The 12743-nt window shown below is 43.4% G+C and overlaps 1 long non-coding RNA gene across 2 annotated transcripts; it reads right to left on the bottom strand.

Moving 5' to 3' along the window:
- Positions 1–1329: 1329 nt before the first annotated feature.
- Gm40425 lies at positions 1330–5249 on the bottom strand. 2 transcript variants are annotated; one of them, XR_872763.1, is made up of 3 exons: positions 5125–5249; positions 3498–3718; positions 1330–1483 (listed from the first exon to the last, which is right to left on the bottom strand). It is a non-coding gene; the product is annotated as a predicted gene, 40425 (long non-coding RNA). The 2 variants fall into 2 exon arrangements; XR_872762.1 differs by lacking the exon at positions 1330–1483 and adding an exon at positions 2453–2587.
- Positions 5250–12743: the final 7494 nt, after the last annotated feature.

Genomic DNA, 12743 nt, shown 5'->3' with positions numbered 1-12743 from the left:
GTCTAGAGTGGGAACACTCTGTGGAACCTGTGAATGATGTTGGAAGGCCATGGAAGAAGCGCCAGGTGAAACATGGAAGGCCAGGGCAATTGGAAAATTTGATCCTTGGAGACGATGATGTTAGGTTCCAGTCACACAGACAATGGACTTTACAAATCAGCAGGGTTGCCTACACATTTCCTAGACATTTCTGAATGTTGAAGGTGATAATCCGATTCAATCTAATTTTTTGGGTGCTGTTTATGATAAGCCACAGACAGAAAGTTTAAGCTTAAAGAAGAGAAGCTTGTGGTGCTCAAGCGCATTTTAAAAGGCACGCTATCAAGGAGCTTTAAGGTAAAGTGAGCCCACAGTCATTGTAGGAGCGACACCCCATCTAAGATGTGTCTTGGTGCACCCGTCTGTGTGTGGTAGAAGGTTTAAATGCAGTCATTCACAGGATCCAGAGTCAGCACCAAATCTGACTGATTTTACATATTGGTCATGGAATGTTAGTGGAAGCCCAGGCAAAAAAAAGCCAAACAAAAGTAATATTTAGTTGAATCACTTTGTTAGGAAATTATAAGAAAATGTTCATTGAATTTTCCCCATCATTAGAAAGAAAAAGATATAATGAAAATGGACAATAAAGATACAGAGAGCGAATTCTCAATTTCAATTTGCCTTGCTGAATGACACCTCTTAGATATTTTATGAAAGGTAAATTACATTTGAAATGGAAATCTTTTAAATGGGTTATCTTTGGGGTGGTTATTTTGCACACCTTTCAAATACATTCTCTGTATCGGTGGTGGGGTTCAGTGGAAAGATGAATTCTGAAGAAGTTGAGAGGAAAATAATTTCAGAAGGTAATGGATGAACTCGGTCAGGAAGATTAATCAGGGCAGTGGCAACCAAGTGCCACATCCACAACTGGAGTAGAACTAAATATCTGATTGTAATTAAAACTTTAGGTTTCTAATGGCTGCATGAAAGATATTTTAATAAACGTGAAATGCACTTTCTAAATGGCACGCTAACTTTTAATGACTTGGGTGTTTGTTTGATTAGTAACCTGGACTGTTAAATTAAAGCCAACTGCAAGTGCATGATAAAATATTGATGGTTTCAGGCAAATGAATTGGGGAAGTTATGCTTGACAGACTTTTTGTATCATTAAGGATTTTAACTGGTGGAAAAATATATATTGCTGGGGCTTAAAGATAGTTAAAGAGGACCTTCCTGTTTATACGACCTCGTTTTAATTTTACAGTAATAATAAGGGGGAAACCTGAATTATTCACAGATGGTTGGTCAAGAGAGGTCACTTAATTAAAAAAGTGTTATTTTAATTACACCTGTTCACATTCCTGGAATAGGAAATTAAATATTTGGAGGCATTTGATTACTTCTGGCTCACAGAGTTCCTGGACTTCTGCTGACTCTCATGAAGACCCGAGGCTGTCATTGTGGAGCCTTTACTTCTTGCTAGTAGATTGCTTTGCTTTAAAAAAAAAAATTAAGATTTTAAAATAATAATTTCATTGATAGTTCATAAATAGTGCAAGAAGAAAATATAATTTTATGAGCATATGTTATACATGTACATAAACACATTACATATACACATATATATAACATTTTTTTGAGGGAGATTTATTTATTTTTTTATGTGTGAATGTTGAGCCTGCATGTATATCTGTTATACCTGTGCACCACGTGAGCATGCAATATCCTTGGACTCCATAAGAGGGCATCAGATCCCCTGGGAATTGTAGTTACAGACCCATTGTCAGCTGCCATGTGGGTGCTGGGAACCAAACTGTGGTCTTCTAGGGGCAACCAGTGCTCATGTGATTGTCACAGGTTCAGAGTCCCGTCTGGTTGCTCTGCCTTCCTTAGCATGCAGCTCTCATTGTGTTCAGGAAATGGTTCCAGCTACTGGAACCCACCCACATTCCAGTCAGCAGAAAGGGGAAAAGACCAACATTACGATATACTGTAGTCAGAACATGGATGATGTATATGCGTGTTGAACGATCTTATTTCTTTTGCTTTTGAAATTCTATACTTCAATTAAAGTTGCTTGGTGGACATGTACCATGTTTCTTGAGCCTACGAACACACGCACACACACACACACACACACAAAACCTTTAAAAAAAACAACTCTATTCTGTGCCATACAGAGCACCATCTAGATGCAGATATATACTTGAGCTTGCCAGGGTTGTATTTCACATATTGAGCTCAATCTCTGCCATCTCCCCTTAAATCATGTCAACGCCTGCATTTCTAACTAAACTACTGCTTCTCAGGGTCCCCTGAGGGATTTTGACTTCCGTATTTATTATTTCTGTTTTCTCCACGATTACAGCTGTGGTGGTTTGAATATGCTTGGCTCAGGGAGTGGCACTGTGGCCTTGCTGGAGGAAGTGTGTCACTTTGGGTGTGGGCTTTGAGACCCTCCTCCCAGCTGCCTGAAAACCAGTCTGCTCCTGGCTTCCTGTGGATGAAGATGTAGAACTCTTGGGCTCTTCCTGCATCGTGCCGGCCTGGTTGCTGCCATGCTCTTCTGCCGTGATGATAATGAGCTGAACCTCTGAACCTGTAAGCCAGCCCCAATTAAATGTTGTTCTTTTTAAGAGTTGCCTTGGTCATAGCGTCTCTTTACAGAAATGGAAACCCATATCAACATGATATGAACTTTGCCCTTTCAAGTGTCTCTCGTTTTTCATCTTTTCACCCATTTCTTCTACCATCCCCTGACTCTCTCTCTGTCTCTCTCTCTCTCACACACATTTATATGTGTATATACATCTTTATACATGTGTATACCTTTACTTGTCTGTGGATTTAACTCAGGCCGCCAGCTTTAATGGCTAGCCTTTACCCATCAGGCTAGCTCGCAGCCCACTTAGGGCTCCTCTTAGGCTCAGGCTGCCACACTGCCTTCCCGAGGACTCTAGGTCCTAGCCTTTGTCCTCTCCCACCTAGCTTTCACACTGCTCGAGCACTGATTCGTATTCCAAGCTGTCACTGTACATCTCCACGAGTGTCTCAAGGGCCACTGTCTGGCTCACTATTTTATTAGACTCTTCATCTTAACTTAGGTTAGCGCCCTTCCTACTTTGCCCTCTCTAGTTTTCCCAACCACATTTCCCATTCAGTCTCAAGTAAACATCTTTTGTAAACGTCTCAACTTCTTGAGAGGGTTTTTTAAAATTTTGTTTTGTTTTGTTTTTTGTTTGTTTGTTGTTAGTTTTTTTTTTTTTTTGGACAATGTCTTAGTATGTAGACCATGCTGGCCTTAAGCTCACAGAGATCGGTTTACCTCTGTCTCTTGAGTGCTGGGATTAAAGGCTTTTGTTCTGTATTTCTTCAGTTCAGTCCTCTCTCTTGCTCCTATCTACCCTTCCCTTCCCCACCCCTTCATTCCATCAAGCAATAGTGTTTGTGTGCCCACTGTGTGCTGGTGCCCAGGGATACAGTCGAATACACCAAGACTCAGTTCTCACCCTCAAGCTGCTTGTGGTCCAGGATAAACTGCCTGAATTTCGTCTACACCACTCTTGGATGTATGCTTGAAGGACCTCAAGACAACACATTGCAGAGATTCTCTCACTCTGTGTCCACTACAGCAGGATCCCCCATATCTAGGAAATGGGACCAGCAGAGATGTCCATCAACAGATGAATGACGAGTGTGCTGTACATATACACAATGGAATTTTATGACTCTGTGAAGGAAAGAGAAAATGAAATTAGAAATTATTTTAAGCAAAATAAATCAGACACAGGACAACTACTGTTACAACTATATATGTTGTATGTAAATATATGTATATACACTGTATATTTATATATGTGTGCTTAGATATTTGTACATACATTATGTTTATATATATGTGTAGATCATAATAGTAGAAAAAAGATTGTGAGAAGAGAAGATCTTTTGAGATTTTTATTTATTTTGCTCATACATGTGTCTGTGTGAAAGTATGTATGTATGTGTGGGTGGATGCTTGTGGAGGCTAGAGATGGATATTGGGTGTCCTGCTTTATCTTTCTCTGCCTGTCCTTTTGAGGCAGGGTCTTTCATTGAACTTGGCAGTAGGTTAGTAGCCAGCAAGCTCCCAAAGATCCTCTGGTCCCTGCACTGGTTTACAGATACGTGCAGCCGCTCCTGGCTTTTTATATGGGTGCTTGGGATTTGATCTCAGGTTCTCATGTTTGCACAGCCAATCCACCTCCCCAGAAGAGGTCTTAACAGGAATGAGAACAGACTGATGGTATACAGAGGTAAAAAGTAGGAGGAACTAACTTGGGAAAGGAAGAGAACCAGTTGGAGCAGGTTGGAAGGGGGCATGGGTGGGAAGAAAGAGGTAGGGGAGGGGAAAGAATGAGAAAAAAATATACCAACGCTGAAGATGCCATGATGAAACATATTGCTGTGTATGTTAACCTAAGAAATTAATTAAAGAAGTTCCTGGGGCAAGAGAGACAGCTCAGTGGGCAAAGTGCTTGCTGCCCAAGCCTGAGCCCCTTATTCAACCCCCAGCATGCTGTAAAATCTGGGTGTGGTAGTGTATGTCTGTACCCCCAGGGCTGGTGGGGGTGCAGATGGTAAATCTGGCTGACATGGTGAGCTTCAGGTTTACACTGTCTCAGAAAAGAAAGAAGAGGGTATTAGAGGAAGGCATGACACATATAAAAGTGGGGGTGTGCACATATGCCCCTTCCCCATACTGCACATGGACACACGCATGCAGAGAGGGGAAAGATTTCCCCAGGCCTGTTATACTCATTTATGCCTCTGAGTCTTTGTTTCATCTGCCTAAAACTTCTTCCCATCTGTGTTCATCACTTAAGGCTTCGCTCCAGTTTAGCTTCTTCGGGCTCTGGCTGCTTCACTGAAACCCTCAGTGGGGTTACCCAGAATATTTTATCTGTTATACAGTGGGTTCATGGTATGAGACTCTTGGGGCCAAGAAGTAAATATGTTGTATTTATATACATGCATAACTGTTTATAGACGTCCTCAATATACCCCATAAAACTGTTGACTTCCCAGATATTTCCAAATCCCCAAATTCCCAATAGTAGGTTTGCTTTTCTTCAGGCTAATACCCTTTCCCAGACTTACCATTTTTATCCAGAGCCAAGTATAATCTTCACCGTGTTTTACACCACAAACAAATGTTCAGTTACGGTATCTGAAGCATTGAGAGCCATTCTGCCCGTAAGAGCAAAGTTCCAGTGATGTAACGTCCGTTGCTGTGTACTTAAAGTGAGGAGATGGTGATGTGTTGGCCATGCTGGAACTTGAGAGGACACTGACCTGAGGCAAGCTTCCCTTTAGTCCCAGTCATAATGCTCTGCGATTGCTTAAGCTCACCAACTAGCTTTGCGACCTGATCGAATCACGCTTACTGGCTGTCTTAGTGTTGCAATTGCTGTGAGGAGACACCCTGACCAAAGCAACTTGGGGAGGAAAGGGTTATTAGGCATACACTTCCACAGCACTGTCCATCACTGAAGGAAATCAGGACAGGAACTCAGCCAGGGCAGGAACCTGGAGATGATGCAGAGGCCATGGAGGTGTGCTGTTTACTGCCTTGCTCATTGTGGCTTGGTGAGCCTGTTTGCTTATAAAATCCAGAACTAGCAGCCATGAGGTGGCTCCATCCACGATGGGCTGGGCCCTCCCCCATCAATGACTAATTAAGAAAATGCCATACAGCCTTTCCTGAAGGGAGGCTGTACTGGCTAGTTTTGTGTCAACTTGACACAGCTGGAGTTATCACAGAGAAAGGAGCTTCAGTTGAGGAAATGCCTCCATGAGATCCTACTGTAAGGCATTTTCTCAGTTAGTGATCAAGGGGGAAAGGCCCCTTGTGGGTGATGCCATCTCTGGGCTGGTAGTCTTGGTTCTATAAGAGAGCAGGCTGAGCAAGCCAGGGGAAGCAAGCCGGTAAAGAACATCCCTCCATGGCCTCTGCATCAGCTCCTGCTTCCTGACCTGCTTGAGTTCCAGTCCTGACTCCCTTTGGTGATGAACAGCAGTATGGAAGTGTAAGCTGAATAAACCCTTTCCTCCCCAGTTTGCTTCTTGGTCATGATGTTTGTTCAGGAATAGAAACCCCGACTAAGACAGAGGCATTTTCTCAGTTGAGGCTCCATCCTCTCTGATGACTCTAACCTGTGTCAGGTTGAAGTAAGACTACCCAGCATACTAGCTGTGTGACCATCCCAAACTGCTTTCTGTTGTTATAAATGTTTTAATCTCCGAATGTCATCTGTAAGATGGGGATGTGGTTGCTAGATGTATCATGAAATGAAATAATATCGGAAAAGTAACAGAACTGTACCTGCCATGTGGAAAATTAAGAAAATATCATTTAAGAACAGCAAGCTAGGCTGGGTGTGGTGGTGTATGCCTTTAATCCCAGCAGGGGCAGGTAGATCTCTGTGAGTTTGAGGCCAGCCTGGTCTACAAAGTGAGTTTTAGGGTAGCCAGGGCTGTCACAGAGAAACTGGGTCTCAAAAACCAAAACCAAAAACCAAACCAACCAACCAACCAACCACCTTCCAAAACCCAGGTAGCTAGTGAGACGTGGTGATCACACCTTCAATCCCAGCACTTAGGAAGCATTGGCATGACGAACTCTGTGAGTTTGAGGCTAGCCTAGCCCATATAGCGAGACCCAGGCCAGCAACAGCTACACAGTGAGACACCATGTCAAAATCAAAACAAAACAAAACAGGGGCTGGAGAGATGGTTCAGAGTCAAGAGCACTCCAGAGGACCTGGGTTCAATCTCCAGCACCCACATGACAGCTCTTAACAGTCTTTAGCTCCCGTTTCAGGGATCTGACACCTTTACACAAACGTATATGCAGGGAAAACACCAATGCACATGAAAATATAAATAAATTATAAGACAAAACAAAGGAAGAAACCCACCACCACCACCACCACCACCACCATGACCACCACCACCACCACCACCACCACCACCATGACCACCACCACCACCACCACCACCACCACCACCACCACCATCACCATGACCACCACCACCACCACCACCACCACCACGACCACCACCACGACAGCAAAACCAACAAAAAGCAGAAGAAAAAAACATCAGTTGGGTTCCCTCCCTAAATGACTTTCCCAAACACTGTCATATGTTCAACACTCAAACCCAGGTCTCAGGAAGAGCCAGTGCTGTAGGCCATGTGTCTCTGGGAGTGCTGTGTCAGTTAAACCCATTCATGCCAGATAGTAAAGTTTGTGACCCCTCTGCCTCCCTTGCATGATGTCACCACTTGAGAGGCCGGGTTATAGTTTGGGAATGGTTAGGTAAGGAGAGTTAAGAGGCAACAAAGTAGCTAGAAAGACAGGTCAAGACCTTTCTAGCCACTGGCATCTAAATCCAACTTCCTCCTGTCTCAGAGAGCAGTTTGATCCATACTGTGAGAATGCAGCACATGACTTCTTTAAAGATTTTATGAATGGGAGTGAGAAATGGAGGAGAGCCAAAGACAGCAGCTGGCCTATTCTCTTGGACCATGCAATATTTAATCTTTTGTGGCAGAGTTTTGGAGACACTCTGTGTGATAAGGGTAGGTGTTCTTCTGTAACCCTCCTTCCCTAGGGACCATTGACCCAAGCACTGAACACTGCCCCAGGACCAAACCTCTGCCCTGTGTGCACACCTCCCAGCCCCCACATATCGGTGTACAAGGAGTACAGGTATAAAAGCAAGGCTCCTGCCACCCAAGGGCCACAGGAACCTCAGTCCCCTGAGAGTCAGTACTCGACCAACTGGACATGCATGTCTGTGGCCAAACTAAGGCCAAAGGCCAAATGCAGGTGCATGGGTGGGCCATCGGAAGGCCTGCGTGGGCTCAGTGTACACTGGGTACCACGGAAGCTTTGCTGGTGGATAGCAGAGTTAGGGTTTTTTTTTGTTTTGTTTTGTTTTTATCTAACAATCTTTAAAACCACCAGCTGGGGCTGGGGAATATGTTCTGAGTTACTGTTTTTGTTCTAGAGGCTCAGCAGAGTACTTTGAGAATCAGTTTTTTGCTTTAAAGTCTGAACCACTCACTTCCAGTTTTCCTCTTCCTACAGGCCGGGAGCCACAGCGCTGTGGAGGTGGCAAAGAAGCCACAGCAGAGAGGGGCTGGCTGGGCACACACACACACACACACACACACACACACACACACACACACACACGCGCGGCAAGGGCTTTGCAAAGCCCTGTGCTGTGTCTTTGGTGCGGGAAGGAAAGCCCACCCTTTCTGGGGCCCCCTTTGTAATACTGCGCTTTTCTTCTGGCTGGTTGGATTAGTTAAAATTTCATCAGCTTCTCTTCCATGGGTTTTCTCTTGTCACATCATGAAAAGGGAGGATGTCTCTTGAAGAGCCCTGCCGCTCCCACAACATAGGAAAGAAAACTCTCTATCCCCTTATTCTGCAAACTTGGTTTTCCTCCCAAGCTGAAGCAAGTGAGATGGTTGTGTTTCCAAACAAACATAGCTATGTTGTTCACTGCTTTTTATTAAGGGTTTAAAAATAAAAAAGATTCCCATCTCCCCTGCATCCCCGAGGGTCTGCGTTCAGTATGTCAGGCTTTCCAATCCCTGCCAAAGCCACATCTCAGAACCAGCAAGTAGGAGCAGCCAGGAGGACATTATGACACCCAAGCAGTAGGGGGCAGTATGACACAGTTGAACAGAGGTCCACGGGCAAACATCTGAAAGAAGGCTGCTTGACACAACAAAGGCAAAACTGCTAAGGGCTGTAAATCTTGGCATGCTGGATTCCGATGTAAGAGACAGTCGTGGCTGTATCGTAATTAAACATGTTACCAGAAAGTAATTCCCTCACTGATGACTTCCTCTTAGTGGCCCCATTTCCCACAGAGAGAACCAGAGACTGGTTTCTGGATAGGTGTGGATCGCAAGGATTTCTGGGATAGCGCTTCCCTTTTCTGTGCTCAATACAACAAAAGAAAAGCCAACTCTATACCGTCATTGCAACCAAGCGTCCCCTAACCCGTGTCTTTATGGAAATGGGGCTGGGTGTTTGGTTGCCTAGTGGATTTGCTTTAAGATGGGCTGATTCAGTATCCTCCAGCCCTTGGGAGGCAAGTAGGTGGAGAGGAGGAAAGATGCTTTGCTTAGGAAGTTAGAAGTCCAAAGTGAGGGTGTTGGCAGGGCTGTGTGCCCTATGAACTCCGTGAGAGTCCGCCTCTGCCTTGTGTGAGCTTCTGGTGGAGTTCCACGGCTCGGGGCAGTGCCGTATTATTCTTCCCATGCCTTTCTTAACTGCATCCTTTGTCTCCATGAGATTGTTTTCTTTGTAAGGACACCAGGGTTCTATTCAGTAAGTGGTCTACTGCACTTCAGTGTGACATCATCTTAACCAGCTACATTTGCAAGAACTCTTTCCAAATATCATCACATCTTGGGCCACTGGGGATTAGACTTCCAATGTATCTTCTTTTTGGAGGGCGAGCAATAAAACTTGTAGGAGGTCCTAGATACTTTTGAGTAATTTATACTTATGTTTATTCATAATCACATCAAGAAGAAATACTATTACAATATTTATGTCTCTAACCAATCATATGGCTATTGCTGGTATTCGATTTTAAAAACATTTTCATTAACATATGTTAATTATACAAAATGGGTTTTATCATGTGGTTTTGTATTGTTCATATAATACCCTCACCCATTAGCACTTTTCCCCCAACTACAGGTAGCTTCCTCTTCCCTGAAAATGTTAGGAATTATCTTGGAGATGATTTGATACTGCTTGGATGGTGTCTGATTTTATTTTCGTTCTTTTTTTGGTGACAGGGTTTCTCTGTGTAGCCCTGGCTGTCCTGGAACTCACTTTGTAGACCAGGCTGGCTTCGAACTCAGAAATTCGCCTGCGTCTGCCTCCCGAGTGCTGGGATTAAAGGTGTGCACCACCTCGCCCGGCCTCATTCATTTTTTGTTAACTCTGTGGGTCTTACTTAGGTGGGAGGTTTCTACCTTTATCATGCTTGGACTCACATTTATTTAGGAGCTCAAAATAGCTTCTGCCTGAATAAAGATTTGAACCTTGGACGCCCCCCCCCCACGCCCCAGATTAAAAGCCTGATGCTCTACCAACTGAACTACCCATATCCCTTGGAGTAGGATTGTTTAAATACAAGTTGATCACAGTGTTTACCTAGTTCTAAAATCTCCCGTGATTTCTCTTCTCTCTTGGGATTTGAATTCCAAGCCTGAACTAAGCAATTTGGCCTCATGTATGTCTCTTTGTTTCACCCCCTGCCATATCCCTTCTCCCCCGCATTGCTTCAGGCACTCCTCTTTGCCAAGGCTTGACTCCTTCCTGGGGCGGGTGGTGGGGAAGGCTTTGCCCCTCATTGTTCTGTTATACAGACTGACTCCACCCTCGGGCACGCCTTCCCCTTCATTTCCCTGAGACTGCTCAGAGAGAACCACACTCTTTCTGCCTTTATACAGCTTCCCCCCTTTCCCTTATCTTTCTCTGAGAGTTTATTATGTGTGTTTGTTCAGCATCTGCTTCCTCTCCCTTTATATAGGATTGTTATTTGGGACTTTGTTCTGTCCGTGTTTTGGGCTCTTAGTGTCTAGAATAGAGCCTAGAACATACTAGGCACCTCATAATTATTTATTGAACAAATCAATAAATATAGATAATTTAAACTTTAACCTGTTTCCTAATTATATCAAATAGTAATAAATCTACCAGGTACTTGGAAGAAAAGTCTTGGGAGAAGAGTCTGAAATGAAAGATGATATTAATTTTTTATTTTTATATATTTCAAGACAGGGTTTCTCTGTGTAGCCCTGGCTGTCCTGGAACTCACTCTGTAGACCAGGCTGGCCTCAAAATCACAGAGATCTGCCTGCCTCTGCCTGGAGAGGCCATGCTGGCTCATGTCCATTTTTTTTAAATGTTCAAGTTACAACTCTTTTTTATTTTATTATACAACTGAGGGAATCAAAGCCAAAGAAACCTCAACAACTTGCCAGATTGATATAAGTAAGTACAGAATTCAAAACCAGATCAGGCCAGCTTCACAGACCTCTTCATAACTCAGTGCTAACCCTAGCTCTGCCTGTCTACCCGTCTGTCTCTCTCTCATTTAGTAACTTATCTTGCTGTTATGAGGCCTTACCTCTTATAGAGGACTGTTTCTGGCTTCAAGGAAGTTTTTCAAAGAGTGATTAGTTTTGTGGAAGACACACATATGCATATATGGTAATTGATTTTTTATAGACAAATGGACAGAACCATGAGTTGGCACACACCTTCCCCTGGTCCTATAATGATTTTCCTTCTGATTAACATCTTGCATTGCTGGCTCATTTGTTATAGTTGATGGACCAATATCGATGCATCATTATTAATTACGGTCCACAGTTTCCTTCAGGCTTGGTTCCTGTGTTGAACTTGCTATAGGTTTTATCAAACACCTAATGTCAGGTATCCAGCATTACACTATTATGCAGAATAGTCTCTCCACAAAGGCTCTCTTCCATATCTTTTCATGGTTGGATGGCTTGTTTCTTATTACTGAGTAATATCCCATTGAATATATGAACCTCAGTTTGTATATACAGTCACTTTCTAAAGTATATCTTGGGAGCTGGAGAGATAGCTTAGTGGCTAAGTTCATATGCTGTTTTTGCAGAGGACCTGAGTTTGATTCCCAGCACCCACATTAGGCAGCTCACGATTGCCTGTAACTTAAGCTCCAGGGGACCTGATACCCCTCTGATCTCCTTCTACAGACACATACACACACACTTATTAAAATTTAGAAAAAGAAAGAAAAAATTGAAGAAAGAAGAAGAAAAAGAGCACCTTGGTTTCTTCCAAGTCTTGGTAGTTATGATTAACATTTTGTAGACATCAGTTTTCAGTTATTTTGCTAAGACTATATGCCTATATGCTCCATGAGAAATTGCCATTCAGTCTTCAAAACTAGCAGTTTGTGCTTCTACCAGCTGTAGATGAGAGTTCCTGAAGTCCTGTCTTTGCTGAGTTTTAACGGCATCAGTATCTTGGGTTTTAGCCATTTGAACAGGCTTGTAGTAACAGCTCCTTGGTGCTTGAGCTTGTCCCACACTAGTGATGTGTAGTGATGTCCCACACTAGTGATGTGTAGTGATGCCCCACACTAGTGATGTGTAGTGATGCCCCACACTAGTGATGTGTAGTGATGTCCCACACTAGTGATGTGTAGTGATGCCCCACACTAGTGATGTGTAGTGATGTCCCACACTAGTGATGTGTAGTGATGTCCCACACTAGTGATGTGTAGTGATGTCCCACACTAGTGATGGGTAGTGATGTCCCACACTAGTGATGTGTAGTGATGTCCCACACTAGTGATGTGTAGTGATCACATGTTTCTGTGCTCTTTGCACGTCTTCTGGTCTCTTTGCATGTCTTCTGTGCTCTTTGCACGTCTTCTGGTCTTCAGCTCTTCTGCAGACTTTTTACTTGGTACTTGGATTTCTTGTTATGGATTGGTTCTTTGTGATTTTTGGATACAGGTCTTTCATCAGTATGTATTAAAAGATAAGCCCAGGCTTATTGTTTTAGTTTCTTAAAGGAAATTCTATTTTAAAAATTCAACTGGAATATTCCGACAGATAAATTTCTGTTCTGATTTGTTAATTTACTTCAAAAGACTTATTGAGAGGTAACAAGTCA

This window comes from Mus musculus, chromosome 12, assembly GCF_000001635.26.
Source record: "Mus musculus strain C57BL/6J chromosome 12, GRCm38.p6 C57BL/6J".
Classification (NCBI taxonomy): domain Eukaryota; kingdom Metazoa; phylum Chordata; class Mammalia; order Rodentia; family Muridae; genus Mus; species Mus musculus.
The sequence above is the reverse complement of the archived record's forward strand: the minus strand, read 5'-3'. Positions and strand labels throughout refer to the sequence as shown.